Raw genomic sequence first — 20609 nt, forward strand, 5'->3', positions numbered from 1 at the left:
TGCTGATATGTATAGAGCACAGACAGCGCGCGAACGTGCAGGAGCGGCGGGGACCGAGGACGGGTGAATTTGTACTTCCTATGGGGGGGTCGGTGCACAGCCCGATGTGTGTGTGTGTGTATATGCGGTGCACAGCCCGATGTGTGTGTGTATGCGGTGCACAGCCCGATGTGTGTGTGTGTGTATGCGGTGCACAGCCCGATGTGTGTGTGTATGCAGTGCACAGCCCGATGTGTGTGTGTGTGTGTGTGTATGCGGTGCACAGCCTGATATTATTATTATTATTATTATTTATTTATAGAGCACTATTGATTCCATGGTGCTGTACATGAGAAGGGGGTTACATATACAGAACACATATACAAGTTACAATAGACACACTAGTACAGAGGGAAGAGGGCCCTGCCCTTGCGGGCTTACATTCTAAAGGATTTTGGGGAGGAGACAGTAGGTGGGGTGGGGGGTGGGGGGGTCGGGCGGCAGCTCCGCACGGTGGTCGGGCGGCAGCTCCGCACGGTGGTGAAGCAGTGATGTCATTGAAGGTTATAGGCATTTCTGAACAGATGAGTCTTTAGGTTCCGTTTGAAGTTTGCAAGTGTATAGGTTATAGGTTATAGGTTTGCAAGGATATGTGTGTGTATGTGTGTGTGTGTATGCAGTGCACAGCCTGGTGTGTGTGTATGCGGTGCACAGCCTGGTGTGTGTGTATGCAGTGCACAGCCTGGTGTGTGTGTATGCGGTGCACAGCCTGGTGTGTGTGTATGCGGTGCACAGCCTGGTGTGTGTGTGTATGTGGTGCACAGCCTGGTGTGTGTGTATGCGGTGCACAGCCTGGTGTGTGTGTATGCGGTGCACAGCCTGATGTGTGTGTATGTGGTGCACAGCCTGATGTGTGTGTATGCGGTGCAGAGCCTGATGTGGTGGGGGGGTACAGAGCCCAATGTGGGGCTGTTATTTGCAATGCTGTAGTGATAACAGGTCAGGTGCTGGGGCAGAATATACTGACAGGGAATGTGTGTGCAGGGGGCGGGCAGAGGGCGAGGCTGGACACTGGGGTGGGGCTGGACACTGAGGCCGGGCGGTGCCAGCTGTGACTGGGAGGTGTGGCACAGGAAGTGGTCAGTTTGCTTGTGCTGAATGTAAACAAAGAGTTGCAGATAATAAAGGGATAATTCAAGAGGAACAAAAGTTAGAAAACAAAAAATAACAATGTAGGGGTGTTTTATATGACAATACAGCACAGATTAGCTTAAACTCAAAAAATTTTGTTATGTCGGACAACCCCTTTAATGTCTTTGCAGGAGAAATCAATCCACAAATTCTTCTGATCAGCTCATTGATCAGTTACAATATTTGCATAGCTATAGTACACTAAGATATCACCAAGGGTTTAACAGACGTCATGTTCTTTTTTTTCGATTTAGACAAGCCAATTTAAGAGGATCTGTCAACAGATTTCACAATATAAAGGGCATGCCTTATTAGAGAGCTTAGACCTGATGATGGGAGTGTACTTATTTGGCTGTAAAATTATTTTCTCAAGTTTTCAGTTGAGCAAGTTAGTGAAAGAACTCATGGGTTCACACATATTTAATCTTTATCCACATAGCCTGATTGACAAGCTCTGATAAGTGTATATCCCCCCCTACTCCCCTGCTTATGAAATCTCAAACAGCTCAGTACAAGATGCAGCTTATCACTTAAAGTCAGGGGACAAAGATTGAGTACAGCGTTCGAAAATATTTGGACTCATTGGCTCCTTCATTCTCTGATGGACTCAAACTTTAGAAAAGATTATACTGTCATGGTGTAATAGATTTTCAGATTAAGCACACTAATTAACTTAAAGAGCTTTATTTAATACTGTGTGCAGTCTGTATTGTGAAATATGGTGACAGATCCTCTTTAGTGACATCGTTAATTACCATTTCACACATTGATCTTCACGTGGCAGTATTTTAGTTAGTATATTGCATCAGGTTTTATAAGCCAAAATCAGGAGTTGAAAATAAAACAAGAAAAACAATAACTAAAACATTTGTACCTCTTGATTATTTCAAATCTACTCCATGTTTTGGCCTAGAAATACTATTACAAAATACTGATCAAAATATTGGCACGTGAAGTAGCCTAAATGTTGTATAAAGTTGGAGGGCTGCAGCTTGTTTGTTCTTGGACTTAAGTGTGTCCTTGGAATGGGATACTTTACTGCTTGCACCCGTTCATGGAGATGTAATTGAAAAGTATGCTGATCCTTTTTTTGTTATTTTCTTTCCTTTTGACATAACTGTCGGGGAGCTTGCATTGTTTTTTAGTTTAATTTTTTGAGGAGGGTAAGGGATGTAAGAAAATATTATTTCAGGTCTTTTTTACACTGTTCATTACCTGGTACCAGTAACATGTAAATTGTTAATATTAACTGGTGGGACTCCCAATGATTATGGCAATAGCAAATTTAGTTTCTTTTAAGTTTTACTACTTTTGAACAATTTAAGGCTTGTTCTAGGATGGATTTGCACATGTGTTTTGTGCAAAATAAACACTGTGGTCATATGTTTACTAACGTCTAGATTGAATGAAAACATGAACTACTTACAATGGGGGAAATTTATCAGAAATTTACCTTTTTTGTGGTAAATTGAAAATTTTAGATAACATTTGAAAGGTGGTTGAAATTTAGGTATAAAGCCTCATCAACCCATCACATTTACCACCACAATACCATGCATTTTACGTGATACAGCTGCTGTATTTGAGGTGCTTTCATTTCTAGTCTTCAAAATGTGGCTTTTGTTGCAGTATCTGGTGCAGTCTTCGATGCAGCTTCTTTGATCCACAGCTAATCATAGATTAAGCAAAAAGTAAATCTTCATATTTAACCCCTTCAATACTTATGACATACCCATATGTCATGGTTGGGAAGGAGTTCCTGACCTATGATGCATGGGTATATCATGGCAATCATGTCGGCACTGGATCTGTGCCTGTGTGATCACCATTGGGAACTCAGCTTACGTGACAGTCAAGACTCGGCTCTCATAGCCAGAAGTAATCAATTCACTTTGATATAAGTAACTTGGTTTAAGAGCACACTCCCAGAAAGAAATATGCTCGTAATCCAAGGTTCCACTATATAAAGATGCAGAATACTTTGTTATACCAATTTTCTGATATTTATTTAGAGGAAACTTAGCATCAATTCAAATAACTAAAACATTTCTAAACACTATTTCGAATTACAAACACGAAAATTGCACTACAAAATTTGTCCTCATTCAGTAGCAATTCTTACTTTGCATGACCCTTGGACTCCTGCATTGGATCATTTTCTACACTGAAGCAACTGCCAATTGAATCAGGGATGATGATGATAATAAATCTATGGTGGCAAGATGTGGAACTAGACAGGGGTGCCGAGGAGATTGTTTCATCAGAGGAGGAGGTTATTGTCCTCAGCAATATAACGTGCGGATGATGTGTGGCAAAACAGCGTCTGGGGCAAAATCTGCTTGTTCTGCAGTCATCTCTGGAGCAGGCAATGTTATGACTATTGTTGCTGTAGGAGGATCAACAGTGCCTGAAAGTTCTGATGGTGGTCATGATTGGAAATGTGCTTTCATGTTTTGTTCCCTTAAAAAACAGCTCTCAAAATAGAGATAATTTTTGGAAAGGCTTGGTGACAACATTCCATAGCTTCTTCACTTTGAAAACAGTATTCCTATTTTGTCCTCCTAAAAACGGTTAATTTTTTTGGAAGGTTTGGTAAAAATCTTTTGTATTTGCCTAATAAGTATGCCATGAGCAAACCCGTTGCGGTTGCCAAAAAAAGAGATAATTTTCAATCGGAGTTGAGAAACAGTAATTTCTTCACGTTCAAAACCATTCACCTGTTTTGTCTACCTAATTAACTCCTTCATTCCCCAGCCTTTTTTTACCACTCCAATTTTTAAAATTCTGACCAGCTTCACTTTATGAGGTAATAATTCTGGAATGCTACAATGCATCCCACTGATTTTGAGAGTGTTTGTTTTTTGTGACATATTGTGCTTTATGATAATGGTAAATTTAGAGAACATTTTGAAATTGTTTCAATTTTCAAACTTTTAAGTTTTATGCCCTTAAACATTTACAGTACATGTGGTAACTTTTACTTATTAGTTAGTAAATCACATTTACCACATTTCTACTTTATATCCCTATCATTTTTTAAACTTATTTTTTTAAGAAAGTTAGAAGAGTTAAAAGATTATCTGCAATTTCTCATTTTTCCAACTAAATTTACAAAGCTATTTTTTAAAGGACCACATCACATTTATAGTGACTTTGATTAGCCCCTCTGACAGAAAATATCCAAAATTCACACTATTTTAAAAACTGTATCGTTGGCTCAAAACTGTATTCAAGGAGTTTATCAACTCTTTAGGGGCAAGGAAAAAATATAAAATTTCATTATTTCCCACAAAAATGTTGTTTTAACCCAAATTTAACATTTTCACAAGGGTAACAAGAGAAAGTGGACTATATAATTTGTTGTGCAATTTCTCCAGAGTATGCTGATACCTCATATATGATGGAAAGTGATGTTTTGTTGTGCACAGCAGGGTCATAATGGAAGAAGAACTAATTGATTTTTGGCGCTAAAAATTTACTGGATTAGATAGCGAACGTCATGTCACATTTCCAGGCAGAGACCCCAATGTGCCTAAACAGTGGAACATCAGACAAATGACCTGTTTTGGAAACTAAACTGCTCAAGGAATTTATGTAGAGGTATGGTAAGCACCTTGAACCCATAGGTGCATCACAAATTTTATTTAGTTGAACCGTAAAAATAAAAAAATAAATATTTTTCATACAAAAATGTTGCTTTAGCCCCAAATTGTTTATTTTCACAAAGGTAACTGGAGAAATTGCAGAAAAAATTGTGTTGTTCATCTTCACCTGAGTACACTGATACACCATTTGTGGTAGAAAACGCATGACAGGCATTGGGAAAGAAGGAGCACCATTTAACTTTTGGACTGCACAATTCCCTGGAATATATAGCATATGGCATATTGCGTTTGAAGGCTTCTGATGTGCCTAAACAGTAGAACCCCCCACAATTGACCCCCTTCTAGAAACTACACTCCTCACTGAATTTACCTACAGGTGTGGTGAGCACCTGAACCCCAAGGTGCTTCACAGAATTTTATTAAGTTGAGCAATGATAATAAAATAAATCCCATTTTTCCCACAAAAATGTTGCTTTAGCCCCAAATTATTCATTTTCACAAGGGTAATGGGAAAAAAATAGACAGTACAATTTTTGTGCAATGTATCCTGAGAACATCAATACTCCATATGTGGTGGAAAACTTTTTTGGGTGCATGGCAGGGCTCAGAAAGGAAGGAGCACTATTTCACCTTTGGAGGGAAAATTACCTGGAATAGTGGTCACCAGGTCATGTTTGCAGGGCCTCTGATGTGCCTTAACAGGGAAAACTCCCACAAGTAACCCCATTTTGAAAATTACACCCACTCAAGGAAGTTATCTATAGGTGTCGTGAGCACCAGGAACCCACAGGTGCTTCACAGACTTTTATAGAACTGAGTTATGAAAATAAAAAATTAAAATTTCCCCACAAAAATGTTGCTTTATCCAAAAATTGTTCCTTGTCACAAGAGTAACAGGGGAAAATGGACTGTACAATTTGTTGTGCAATTTCTCTTTAATGCACCAATAACCAAAATATGCTGGAAAACTACTGTTTGGGTGAACAGTAGGGCTTGGAAGGAAAGGAGAGATATTTGAGCACAGATTTGGCAGGAGTAGACTATTTGTAGTAGCATTTGAAGAGCCACTATGGTGCTAAGATAGCAGAAACCACCTACATGTGATCTCGTTTTGCAAAGTATACCTCAAGAGAAATTTGTCTAGGGATTTAGTGAGCATTTTAAATTCACAGATGATTCACAGATTTGTGTAACTTTGGGCTATGGAAATTAAATTTTTTTTTAGACCCAAGTTTTTAATTTTCAAAAAGGCTATTAGGAGGAAATAGATCACATAATTTGTTACAAAATTTTTCTCAAGTTCGCCAATATTCTCTATGTGTTTGAAAACTATTTTTCAGGCACAATCACATTGCAAAGCTCAGAAAGGAAGGAGTACCATATTGAAATGCAGACTTTGCTGGATAGATCATGTCACACTGGTTGAGCCCCTGAGGTGCCAGAGCAGGGACCCCATTTTACAAACTACACCCTTCAGTGAATATATCTAGTGATGCAGTGAGGATATTGACACCACAGGTGGGTCACCAAATGTTATACCATTCTGTGGTGAAGAACTAACAATTGAATTTTTATCACTAAAATACTGTTTTAGCCCCAGAATTTTTATTTTCACAAGGGGAAATGGTTAAAAAAGGTCCCATAATTTCTTACACAATTTCTGCTGAAAGTGGCAATACCCCATATAAGGCTGCACAGTTCTGTTTGGCCACACAGCACGGCTCGGGAATGAGTGCAATTTGAATAGTTTCCATTTGCAGAGCCCCTGATGTGCCTAAACAGTGGAAACCCCTCTCATGTGACTCTTTATTAGAATTTCCACCCTCTGGGAATTCATCTTTGGGGGTAGTGACTATTTTTATGCTTTGGGTGTTTTGAAGAAATAAACATGCAGTAGAAGTTGTAGAAGGAAAATTGCAAATATTCCAATGTAGTGACCAGTACATTGTAGCGCCGAATACATTGGGTCCAGCTTGTGCTTCAGGAGCCTCACACCCGTAAAAGAAGTGAGCTCTCCTCACTATGTCAATGTAAAAAATGTGGATGCTAACTGCCATTTAGGCACATTGTTTGGCTCAGAAAGGAGGGGGCATTTGGAATTAGGAGCGCATATTGAGCAAGATTTCTTATGGTGGAAGCCTTGTCACTTTTCCAGAGCCTTTGTGCTACATGTAACTTGGAAACCCCTATAGATCTGTTAAAAGGTGACAGACCTGAATTGGACCTTACTTTTTGTGACTTCAGTTGAAGCTTTTATTGTAAGTTTTTTGGGGTAGAGATTAGAGAACATTTTGGATTAGTTCACATGTATCCGATGCTCTATGCTGAACACTTAAATCGGGGTTTCCATATAAATAGCTAAAACAGATGATTCAGGTTAAACTCCCAAAGGATCCATTCCCTAATAAGGCAGGATTACTACAGACTCTATTTTGTGTCTGTTTAGAACTATTGAACTGTTCAGGGATGCTCAAACCTGTGGCCAACAGCGTTTTTGTGCACGCCTAAAAAGATCCTAAAAAGAAAGTCACTACTGGATCATAGGCCTGACATTGTCTACAGTGTCTATATCTGCTTCATTATAGGGAACCTTCTGTTGTCTGTGATTCCATCTAAATCACATATTTCAGAGATATCAGATATCAGATCTCAGAGATCAGATATCAGAGAGATCAGATATCAGAGATATAAATCAGAAAATAATTTATTTTTTTTCTTTACGCCATTCACTGTGTGGTAAAATTGTTAGACAACTTTATTCTACTGGTCTGTACGATTATACCGATACCATATTTATAAATCTTGCGATCAATATTGATTGCGGCATTTAGGGGGTTTAAACAGCATAAGGCCCGTTTCACACGTCAGTGAAAAACACTGACGTTTTTCACTGGCGTGTAAAACACGCACATGTCCCTCCGTGTGCCGTGAATCACGGCACACTTGGGTTGTCTAAGTGCAATCCGGGCTCCGTTCTCCGTGGCCCGTGATTGCACTTAGAGATTAACTCACCTGTGCGCGCTCCCGCTCTCCATGGTGCTGAACGCTCCCGTGCTGCAGCATCCGGCCGGCGCTGACCACCGCAGCAGCTGCTTCCGGGTCGGCTGTGTCGTGCATCATGAATATGCGCGACAGTAATGAGCCGACTCAGAAGCAACAAGCTGCACGGGCTGCAGAGGACATCGCTGGAGCCGGGTGAGTAAAAATGATTGTTATTTTAAAAACACGTTTTTTTCTGGCACGTGTTTCACGGACCACACCACTGCGTGGTCCGTGGGACATCAGTGATGCCAGAAAAAAATGGACATGTCTCCATGCGGCAATCACGGACACGCGGGTACGCCGCACGGAGACACGTGCAGTGAAAAATCACTGACGTGTGAGCAGACCCATTCATTATAATGGGTCTGCGTATGTCAGTGATTCTGGTACGTTTAAAAAAAAGCACAAACATACCAGAATCACTGACGTGTGAAAGGGGCCTTAGGCAGTGCAGGTACCACTCTTGGCTGTGATAGACGGGGCTCAGCTGTCACGTAAACCGAGCTCCCAGCAACGATTGCTCTGGCACTGCCATAATATACCCAAACGTAAAATGTTTGTATCCAAACATAAAACGTACCCAAACGTAAAAGCTCCTTCCCGACCAAGATATATTGTACACCAACAGTCGGAAAGTGGTTAAAGGGATACATTTTGGACAGCTTGTGAAAAAGCTATTGTTACTTCATTTAGCAAAGTGCTAAGCACTTGAGATTTCACAAACAGTCAGTTTTGCACCCAACTGTCTATAAAGAACAGAAAGGCAAGCATCTGCCACCGAACATGGATAGTGTTACGAATCAGCGCCGCCATAGCCGCAAGTGGCCTGCTGCGGTTCCTGTTGCGCCCAGGCGCCAGCCGCCGTTTTTGGCCGTGCCTCAGGTCGTCCAGCTGGCTGCTTCTTCCTCCACGTCTAAGTGTGGAGAGCCGGCTAGTGCGCATGCGCGCCCCGATTTACCCCAGCCAGAGCCTAAAGGCTACTTTACACGCTGCGATATCGGTCCCGATATCGCTAGCGTGGGTACCCGCCCCCATCTGTTGTGCGACACGGGCAAATCGCTGCCCGTGCCGCACAACATCGCGCAGACCCGTCACACATACTTACCTGCCCGGCGACGTCGCTGTGACCGGCGAACCACCTCCTTTTTAAGGGGGCGGTCCGTGTGGCGTCACAGCGATGTCACTGAGCGGCCGCCCAATAGAAGCGGAGGGGCGGAGATGAGTGGCCGGAACATCCCGCCCACCTCCTTCCTTCCTCATAGCGGCCGGGAGGCAGGTAAGGAGAGGTTCCTCGTTCCTGCAGCGTCACACATAGTGATGTGTGCTGCCGCAGGAGCGACGAACTACATCATTACTGCTGCAGTAACGATAATCGAGAATGGACCCCCATGTCACCGATGAGCGATTTTGCAACGATGCAAAATTGCTCATCGGTGTCACACGCAGCAACATCGCTAATGCGGCCAGATGTGCGCCAAAAAATCCGTGACCCCAACAACTCCGCATTAGCGATGTCGCAGCGTGTAAAGCCCCCAAGCCCCCTTTAGTCCAGTGTTTCACCTAGTGAGCATGCTCAGCCTGATAGTGCCATTTCTGAGGCTAAGTCCTCGGTTCAGGCTACTGAGCATGCTCCTACACTTAGTGCGGAAAGCCTCTTTGCACAGGTACATGGACATCGTGCCGTGTCTAAGTCCTGTGTTGTGCCTACTGAGCATGCTCAGGCATATAGTCTGATTTCTGTGACTGTTGTTCAGGCTACTGAGCATGCTCAGGCACTTAGTGCATCAGAGGCTAGGTCCGGTAAGGACCTCACTGGGCATGTCTGGGAGGTGGCAGGCTCTGATAGGCCGACACACATCAGGTGTCCTGATGATGTGGCCACTCCGGACTGGCTCGCAGAGGCCCGCCCCTATGACACGACACCTCACCATTGGTCGTGAGACGATGACTGGTGAAGTGTTTGGGGCGTGGCTGCCATGAGGTCATCAATGATGTGGCGGTTCCGGATAGGCCGCTGGTGACGTCCCTGATGACATGGCACTCTGTTATTGGACACTGGAGGTACCATTGTAGTCCACCCTGGGTTTGGAGCGGACCTAAGTTATAAAAGGGGCTGGAGAGAACATGGAGGTGCGCAGTCTTCACATTTGCTCAGACAGAGCACACCTCCATGTTAGAGCCTTATTGCGGCATAAGCCTGTGTTTGGAAGTGGTAGGTAGGGTTAGGCGTCTGGTGCTTGTCACGCCAAGACACCCATGGCTCAGCACGTTAGGGTCAGGTGCAGGGCTTCCACTCCTACCGTCCAGTCCTGCTTGTGCAGCTCAGTGGAGTTAACTGGGCTGTGGCTGCCTCGCCTCCTTTATGATTGTGCCCCCTACGCACACGGACAACACACCTGCTGCGCCATCTGTCCGGTTGTGCATACCCCAGGACCCCTGTGGAGTTAACAGGGTGTTCCTGGATTAGGTGTGTGAATCTATTATCCTCCTTGGATTCCCAGTCAACGCTACTGGTGTGATCTCTTGGTCTGACGTGTCCTCTACACACGTGGCCATTCGCGTAGTGACCATAAACGCTAATCGGAGAACCGCTCGGCCTGTCGTGTCTGACACACGTGGCCGAGAGGGCGCTGTCGCAACAGTCTTCTCGGTCAACGCTACCTGGTCACCATCTGGAATGACTTGTTCCCTGCACACGTGGTCAGGATTGCGCCAATTCCACCGAAATGCTAACTGGATTGTTGTCCAGTCTGACATGTTCCTACACACGTGACCGGTTCCCAGGTTCCCTGGGTTATCTCAGAGCCATCCAGCTCTGTAGTCTCCGCCTAACCCTCAGGTGTCAGCAGCTCCTTTGTTATCTGGAGCACGGTGGGCCCCGACTGGCGATTAGGATATATACCCCCTGGTCCTAATCTGCCGGGCCCCGTAACACATAGTTTTTGGACCTATTATGCAACATACAGGAAGTAACCTTAAAAAGGTAGAATCTTCTTTATGTGTTTCAATAGAATGTTTGTTACCACTGCTTAACATCTGTTTTCCCCTAGCCAGATAAGTTATGATCCACTTAAACACTATATAGGCTGTGCTTGCATTACAGAGCTCAATACAGACTCAATAGAATCCAAAGACAACTCTAAAAGCCGCTTTATAAGCAATGACATCGCTAACGAGATGTTGTTGGGGGTCACGTAATTCGTGACACACATCCGGCCTTGTTAGCGCCGTTGTTGCGTGTGAAACGCACGAACGACCGTTAATGATCGTTACTTACCTAATCATTGATCATTGACACGTCGTTTCATTCCCGATTATCGTTGCTGTTGCAGGTATGATGTTGTTCATCGTTCCTGCGGCAGCACACATCGCTACGTGTGACACCGCAGGAATGAGGAACATCACCTTATATCCGGCCGCCCGCAATGAGAAAGGGAGGAGGTGGACGGGATGTTCGTCCTGCTCATCTCCGCCCCTCCGCTTCTATTGGGCGGCCACTTAGTGATGCCGCTGTGACGCCGCACGAACCACCCCTTTTGAAAGGAGGCAGTTCGCCAGAACAGCGACGTTGCTAGACAGGTAAACACACACAACGCACAACCAACGGGGGCGGGTACGTTCGCTAGTGATATCGATAGCGATATTGCTGCGTGTAAAGTGCCCTTTAGTGTTAAACTACAGTTCAATGCAAGGTAATAAGGTTTTTATAATCTTATGTATGTTGTAGATTTTGAAATTAAAACATGCCTGATTCTGTACAGAAATGAGTAGAGTTTGCTTCAGATTTCACTCCTGCCATTACAAAGGGTATAATTCAAAATTGGCCCACATACATTTTTGTAAGATTCTTTACATCTATTTGAATGGAGATTTGTGCTTCATTTCCCAGCCTGGTGTGAACACTACACATATCAAATTATAATTATTAAAACCATATATTTAGACAAATACCCAAATTTATTTTCTAGGATATTCAAAGTGAAAGAAAAGTTTTGTCTACTTCATTGTTCAATTACTTTTATTTCATAAAGAGATGAGCAACAAAGATAATATTATTGCCACCAATATCAGTTTCTAATGAAATACTTCGAGTATAAATGTTCACATTGTGTGGAAATGTGGGAAGCATTTTAGTATGTAAGTTTACACTTAGTCAGTGACATGTTATTTAAACAGGAATCAATTTTTACCAGATAATCAGATTTATAACTGAAGCCTGGCAGGTTTCTGAGTTTCCCTTTTTGCAAGTCTCTTTCCTTCGACTGATCCATTATTCATGACTCCATCTGGCTCAAGAATAAACATTTAAATACATTTCTTAATAATTTAGAGCTTTTTGTCAATGGAAATTCTACAACATGTCCATTTCAACTTTGAGTATGCATGTTTTATAGAAGTAAAACTTGCTCAGTTGCATGTACAGTATTTGGCTATGTGTCAACATGACGCTCTTGTACAGCTCTCTCAGTCTGGAGGAGAGAGGATTCAGATTGCCGGGAGGGTCCAAAAGTCCATCTGCCACACAACCTGACTTCATGGAGGTAGATTCTTTACAGTATGGCCAGCAATGTTACAGATTTTGCAATAGAACCCAGAATTTAAAGTTGTAAAGAAAAAAATCACGGTAAGATGACAGCATTCCTCAATTATTTTTACAAGATAAGCAGTACTTGCTTGGTTTTATTTGATATTTATTTAGCTTACTCACTTATATAGTGCTATTAATTCCAAAGCACTTTACATACGTGATCATCACTGTCCACATTGGGGCTCACAATCTAAATTCCCTATCAGTATGTCTTTGGAGTGTGGGAGAAACCGGAGATCCTGGAGGAAACCTAACAAACACAGGGAAAACATACAAACTCCTTGCAGAAATATATTTTTTTTAGATCATTTTGAAATTTTTAACTAATTTGAAGCCTGAAAAGTAAAACTTTAAAAGACTTTCTCAAATATATTATTAAAAGTTAGAGACAGCCATGGCTAAGTTTTGAGGCTGACACAAATGTTTGGTTTCACAAGTTTTGCTACTGCAGTGTTTTTGTATCAAAAGGGCTTTAAAGGGAAAGCCTATGCTGCTTTTAAGATTGCCCCTAAATCACCCATTTATTTGAACATCAGAATCTTCCAAGACAGAGGTTCAATTGCTATGAAGAAAGTGTTGAGGCACACATGAAAGTCTTGAAAGTGTCAGGACCATTTCCTAATGTGGATTCAGCTATAGGATTGGTACAACACCAATGCAGAGTTTACTCTGCAATGGCAGCAGGCAGGTGTCAATGCACCTGCATGCACAGTAAGGTCTCGTGTCAATGAGAACTGCAGAGAATACATTTCTCCAAGATAAACATCAAGGACAGACTGTCATTTTGTAAGAAGTACAGGGTTTGGACTGCAGAAGACTGGGGCAAAATTATTTTCTGTGATTAAATCCCTTCAGACTGTTTAGGACATCTGGAAGAATTAGGCCATGTGCGCACGTTGCGTCCAGTACCTTGCAGAAATGAACGCATCCTCTGGCAGAATTTGTCATTGTCAAATTTGGTTTTGGCCACAAAAACACAGGAAATATGCATGCATTTTTGCCGCATTTTTGCCGCGTTTTTACCGCGTTTTACATGCATTTTCAGTGCTTAAAATGGGATGCGTTTTCAATACAAAGACACTTATAAATAAAGTTTGCCCATTCAAACCTTAGAAAAAAAACCCAAAAAAACCTGCTATAAATCATACACAAAAATGTTAATGTTAAGAAAAAAATTATTGAGAATTCATATTTATTAATAAAATATAATTTTTTAACCCCATAGCAACGGCCTAACGTCTCAAGACGTTGGAAAAACAGGGTACTTATTCTGTTCCGACGTCTTGAGACGTCAGGCCGGAAAAAGCTTGTAGCGCCCCCCAGTGACGAAAAATCTTGGGGGTTTCAGCTACCGGAGGTAGCTGAGACCCCCAAGATTATGAATCGGGGTGTTTTTTTGGACCCCGATAATGTGATCGCCGGTATACACTGTATACCGATGTACACATAAAAAAAAAATAAAATGGCAAATAATACTGATTTCTTTCTCATCTGACATGATCAAACATGTCAAATGATAAAGAAACATAATCCTCTAGTGCCCCCAAGGCCCCCTGTACCGGAGAAATCAACACCCCCCACCCCCCCACCACCGGAACGTCCAAAATGGCGCCGACGCGCGCCGAAAACTGCCGCCGCCGCCGGCTCTGCATTCATTTCCCTCCGATCTGAAATGATCAAACATTTCAGATCGGAGGGAAATGTCCTCCCCCTGACCCCTCCTCCGGTGCACCGGAGCTGTCTGGTCCCCCGGAGCCCCCTTCCCTCTCCGGAGCGTGCAAGATGGCGGCGCGCAGCGCACAGTAGCGCGCGGCCGCATTCATCCTGCTCTTTCTGCCGCATGTGACATGTCACATGCGACATAAAGGTGTCCCCAGGTCCCGCTAGGTCTCCCGCCTTCCCCCCACATCCGCCCCCGGTCTTCCGTTACCTGGCTGCTGCTCTGTCCCCGCGATCACGCCGCCTCCTTCTGGAAAGCTGGCGGCGCATGCGCAGACAGCGGCTGTCAGCTGGATCCTTGCAAGTAGGGACGCTGACCTTGCTGCTGCACATGCTGCTGCACTGTGGACCGGGGGAGAGTGAGTGCAGTAATCTGCAGCCTCACTCCTCACATGGAGAGCCTGCTGTTCTAGAAAATGGGGGGTACGTTCTGTGAGCGTTCCCCTCATATTCTGGAATGAGGTTACTGCAGGTCACTCTGTCCTAGGTTGGACCGGGGCAGAGTGAGTGCAGTATTCTCAGATTACTGCACCCACACTGCTCATGGAGAGCTTGCTCTTCCAGAAAATGGGGGATACGTTCCCTGAACGTGCCCCCCATATTCTAGAAGGTCCAGAGTCGGCGTGGGACCTCCAAAATGGATTACAGCGACCGGAATTTGTTTATTTTCAATAAATTGGTGAAAGGAATGTTTCGGGGAGTGTTTTTTCAAATAATTTTTTTTTTGTCTTTATTTTTTTCTATTACTGACTAGGTTAGTGATGTCGGGTATCTGTTTAGATGCCGTGACATCACTAACCCCAGGGCTTGATGCCAGGTGACATTACAGCTGGTATCAACCCCGTATATTACCCCGCTTGCCACCGCACCAGGGCGCAGGATGAGCTGGGGCGAAGCGCCAGGATTGGCGCATCTAATGGATGCGCCACTTCTGGGGCGGCTGCGGCCTGCTATTTTTAGGCTGGGAAGAGTCCAATAACCATGGCTCTTCCCACCCTGAGAATACCAGACCCCAGCTGTCCGCTTCACTTTGGCTGGTGATCTAATTTGGGGGGGACCCCACGTTTGTTTGTTTGTTTGTTTTTTTAAAAAAACGCCTGGGGAGCCCTCCAAATTGATCACCAGCCAAGGTGAAGCTGTCAGCTGTGGTTTGCAGGCTACAGCTGTCTGCTTTACCCTAGCTGGCTATCAAAAATAGGGGGGACCCCACATCGTTTATTTTAATTATTAATTTTTTTGGGGGGCTAAATACTAGGCTAGGCACCCTTTAGTGCCACATGAAAGGCACTAAAGGGTGCCAGCTTAGAATATGCAGGGGGTGGGACGTTATATATGTTTGACATCTATCCATTCATCCATTGTAGCATTTTAGGCTGTGCGCCCACAATCGGGATTTACAGCGTTTTGGGCGCAGAGTGTTTTCCCTGCATCCATAGCGCTGCGTTGTGCAGTAGAAGCAAAGTGGAAGGATTTTTAGAAATCCCATGCCCACTGTGCTTCTTTTCTCCACAGCATAAACCAACCTGTGGTGCAGCTTCCCGAGCCTCAGCATGTCAGTTTATGCTGCGGAGACAAGAGTGTTCTCTGCAGGTAGAATAGAGCTAAAGTCCACAGCAGCCTGAACCCAAATCTTGGGTATGGGCAGCTGCGTTCTCCCGTGGACAACACTCACATCTCTGCAGGAAGGCTGACACTGTGTACTAGACGCCGTGTCGCTGGATCATGGCCACATAGCCTAAAAGTGAGAAATTTGTTGCTACAGCAACATTTTTGTGAAGTACCTGTGGATTCAAAATGCTTACTATACTCCTGAATAAAATCCAGTTTCCAAAATGGGGTCACTTGTGGGGGGTTTCTGATGTATAGGTACCCAAGGGGCCCTGCTAATGTGACATGGTGCCCGCAATTTATTTCAACTTTTCCAGAATTCAAATGGTGCTCCTTCCATTCCAAGCCCTCCCATTTATCCAAACAGAGGTTTTTGGCCACATGTGGGGTATCCCTGTGCTCATAAGACATTGGATAACAACCTCTTGGGTCCACAGTTTGTTGTCGCCTCTTGAAAAAGTAAGAAATTTGATGCTAAAGCAACATTTTTGTGAAAAAAATGAAAATTTTCAATATGGAAACCTAAGCTTATCAAATTCTGTGAAGTACTCTTGGATTCAAACATCTCACTATACACCTAGATAAAAGCCTTGAGGTGTCTTGTTTCCAGAATGGGGTCACTTGTTGGGGACCTCCACTGTTTAGGTACCTTAGGGGCTTTCCAAATGCAACATAGCGTCCGCTAATGATTCCAGCCAATTGTGCAGTCAAATGGCGCTCCTTCCCTTCTGAGCCCTGCGTTGCACCCAAACAGTTGATTTCCACCACACATAAGGTATCAGCATACTCAGGAGAAATTGCACAATAAATCTTATGCTGAATTTTTTCCTTTTACACTTGTAAAAAAAAAAAAGCTACCTGGTTGAAGTAACAATTTTGTGGTAAAAATGTATTTTTTTATTTTCACAGCTCAACATTATAAACTTCTGTGAAGCACCTGAGGGTTCAGGGTACTTACCAAACATCTAGATAAATTCCTTGTGGGGTCTATTTTCCGAAATGTGGCCACATGTTGAGGAGCTTCACTGTTTAGGCACCTCAGGGGCTCTCCTAATGCAACATGGCATCCGCTATTGATTCCAGACAATTTTGCAGTCAAATGGCACTCCTTCCCTTCCGAGCCCCGCCGTGTGCCCAAACAGTTGATTTCCACCACTTATAAGGTATCGCCAAACTCAGGAGAAATTGCACAATAAATTCCATTATGATTTTTTTCCTGTTACCCTTGTGAAAAAAAAGCTACCTGGTTGAAATAACAATTTTGTGGTAAAATTTTATTTTTTTATTTTCATGGCTCAACGTTATAAAATTCTGTGAAGCACCTGGGGGTTCAGGGTACTCACCAAACATCTAGATAAATTCCTTGAGGGGCCTAGTTTCCAAAATGGGGTCACTTGTGTGGGGTTTCTGTTGTTTAGGTACCTTAGGGGACCTCCAAATGCGATATGATGCCCGCAATCTTTTTCAGCCAAATTTCCATTCCTAAATTCAAATATTGTTCCTTCCGTTCCAAGCCCTCCCATATCTCCAAACAAAGGTTTCAGACCACATGTGAGGTATCACCGCACTCATAAAAAAGTGGGTAACAAACCTTGAGGTCAAATTTTTGGAATTACCTCTTGAAAAAGTGAGAAAATTGATGCTAAAGCAACATTTTTGAGAAAATTATTAAAATTTTCAATATGACAACGTAACGTTAACAAAATCTGTGAAGTACCTGTGGATCCAAAATGCTCACTATACCCCTAGATAGAAGCCTTGAGGGGTCTAGTTTCCAAAATGGCGTCACTTGTGAGGGGTTTCTTTTGTTTAGGTACCTTAGCGGACCTGTAAATGCAACATGGTGCCCACAATCTATTTCAGCCAAATTTGCTTTCCAAAATTCAAATATTGCTCCTTCTGTTCCGAGCCCTCCCATTTGTCCAAACAGAAGTTTGTGACCACATGTGGGATATCAGTGCGTTCATAACAAAGTGGGGAACAAGTTTTGTGGTCCATTTTGTTGTGTTATTTCTTCTAAAAGTGAATAAATTTGGGTTAGAGCAACATTTTTAGGTAAAATTTAATTTTTGCTTTTTTTCATTCCACATTGCTTTTGTTCATGTGAAGCACCTGAAGGGTTAATAAACTTCTTGAATGTGGTTTTGAGTACTTTGGGGGGTACAGTTTTTAGAATGGTGTTACTTTTGGGTATTTTCTGTCATCTAGGCCTATTGAAGTCACTTCAAATATGATGTGGTCCCTAAATAAATGTTTTGTAAATTTTGATGTAAAAATGAGAAATCGCTGATAAACTTTGAACTCTTCTAACTTCCTAACAAAAAAAAATTTGTTTCCAAAATTGTGCTTATGTAAAGTAGACATGTGGGAAATGTTATTTATTAACTATTTTGTGTCACAGAAATCTCTGGTTTAACGGTATAAAAATTCAAAAGTTGAAAATTGCTAAATTTTCAAAAATTTTGCCAAAATTCTATTTTTTTCATAAATAAATGCAAAAAATATTGTCCTAAATATGGTACTAACATGAAGTCCAATATGTGACGAAAAAACAATCTCAGAATCACCGGGATCTGTTGAAGCGTTCCAGAGTTATAACCTCATGAAGTGACACTGGTCAGAATTGCAAAATTTGGTCTGGTCATTAAGGTGAAAATTAGCTCCGTCACTAAGGGGTTAAAGTAGCGCTGGATGTGAAGGCAAAAAGGAAACGTCATGACCTCACTATGATGCCATAAACGTATGCTTTTATTTTGTCAAAAAAGCATGCATTTTGCATCATAAATGCATGAAAACCGCAAGGAATTTGATTTAGGATGCATTTAGATAATTTTCATTGACTTCAATGTTAGCAAAACGCAGCCAAAATGGCAAAAACAATTGAAATGTTGCTTCTTCAAACGCAGGGATTTTGACAAATTTTTGACACCAAAAACGCAGCGTTTTTTTATGCATCATGCGAACAAGAAAGCCCTATTTCCCATAGACTTTGCCTGGAAATCAAAACGCATGCATTTTTGCATTAAAACGCTGCAGCTCAAAATTCTTCGGAAACGCATGAAAAAACGCAACGTGCGCACATGGCCTTATTGTCCAGAGAAAGGTTTTTCCCTGAGACTCCAGTAGAGCTTCTCATTCAGCCAGAATACTTTGCACTGACGAGGGACAATCATCCTGAAACACCGTGTCTGCAAATTGAGGTTCTGATGTGGCATAAAAATCATAGGTCTATGAAAAGGCTCATTGCAGAGTCACTTTTGACTTTTAGGATTGCAACTTCCAATAGGTGGCCCTAGAGTTTGTCTCCTTCCTCCCTGAAGAGACAATTTGAATATTTCCCAGAGGAGCATTGCAGCTATAAGACTCCTTACCACTGACAGCCAGATTGTTTTGTCAATCTCCGCAAGGAGAAAAGTTTTCTCCTGAGTGTCCAGAGAAGAAAAGTTGATATGCGCTAATATGAGTTCTGGGTCATTCCAACAGTAAGGAAACATTTAGAAGAATTTCTTCATGTGTAGGGTTACTTTTCATCTGAGTGGGCTCACTCACAATTTTGTCAAAGAATACCTCCAAGAATTTAAAATGAGATCTAAACATCCTCTATGAGCAACTTCTTTGAAGGATCCAGGAGGACTTTGGTGAGCAGCATGTCACAAGGCAAAAGTGATAACTAGGTGGCTTGGTGAACAAGACGTTGAAAATTTTCAGTCCATGGCCGGGGAACTCCCCAGTTCTCAATCCAATTTATATATTTACTGATGAAAAACTTATGAAATGCTTTAATTTAATTTTAATTTTCTGCATGGGATCTTGTAGCAGAAAAACGCACCAAAAAAACATGCATTTTTTATGCATTTTTGGTGTGTGTTTGATGTGTTTTTGGTGTGTTTTTAGATGCATTTTTTGCCATGCATTTATTTTCTAAATTAACACCTGGAAGGTCTAGAAAAGGCAGGAAAAAAAAACACCAAAAAAAGGACGTCGCAGATTTTTTCTGCACCCAAAACTGCAAGGAAAAAAGAAGCAATGTGCACACAGCATTCAGAGTCCTCATTGACTTTGCTGGCATAAAGATTGACAAGCAAATTTGGGCAACAACATGCACCAAATCTGGAACAAAAACTCAGCATGCACACACAGCCTTATATTGGAAAAAGCTATTCCCCTTAGTTTTCTAAACCCAAGCTGTGAATAAGATAAATAAAAATATTGCACTTACATTTGGACCCAGTGAATTAAATTTATATTGAATTCAAAATGATTCTTTCCGTTTTGCTATTTTCCTTACATATAGTCAAACATAGTCCTCGTAATTACTACTCAATATTAATCCAATACAGTGCAGTTTCACAAAATATCAAGCCTAAAACAAATATAACAAGAGGTATAGGAGAGCACAAAATCTAAGTATAGGTTAATGCAACTATTATTTAAAATGTACCAAGTCATTTTTCTGAGAAATCCCTCTTAGCAGCTATGTGTAGCAATTAAGGTTTCCAATGAGCAAACAGTGTTCAGTGATGATAAGTGCTGCGGGAATAGCTCCTCTCAAATCTAGGTCATCCTCTCTTCTGATTGACTAGCTCAGTTACTAATTGGATGCAGATGTCTGGCAACAGTGACTAGAGTTAATACACTGAATGAGTGCTCTCCTTGTGTGTTTTGATCGTTCTATTCTCTTACCTTTGGGAGTTTATCAAAACATGGTCAGCTCTCAAAAATGATCGGAATATAAAACACAGTTATGAGGTCAGTTTCTAATTCACTTTTTATTATATGTCTTGTATGGCTAACAGCAAAATGTCAATGTGTTCTCAGTAATATAATGTACTATAAAGTGTACTGTAGCTTATGACCATATAATATATATGTCTATA

This window comes from Anomaloglossus baeobatrachus, chromosome 4, assembly GCF_048569485.1.
Source record: "Anomaloglossus baeobatrachus isolate aAnoBae1 chromosome 4, aAnoBae1.hap1, whole genome shotgun sequence".
Taxonomy (NCBI): Eukaryota; Metazoa; Chordata; class Amphibia; order Anura; family Aromobatidae; genus Anomaloglossus; species Anomaloglossus baeobatrachus.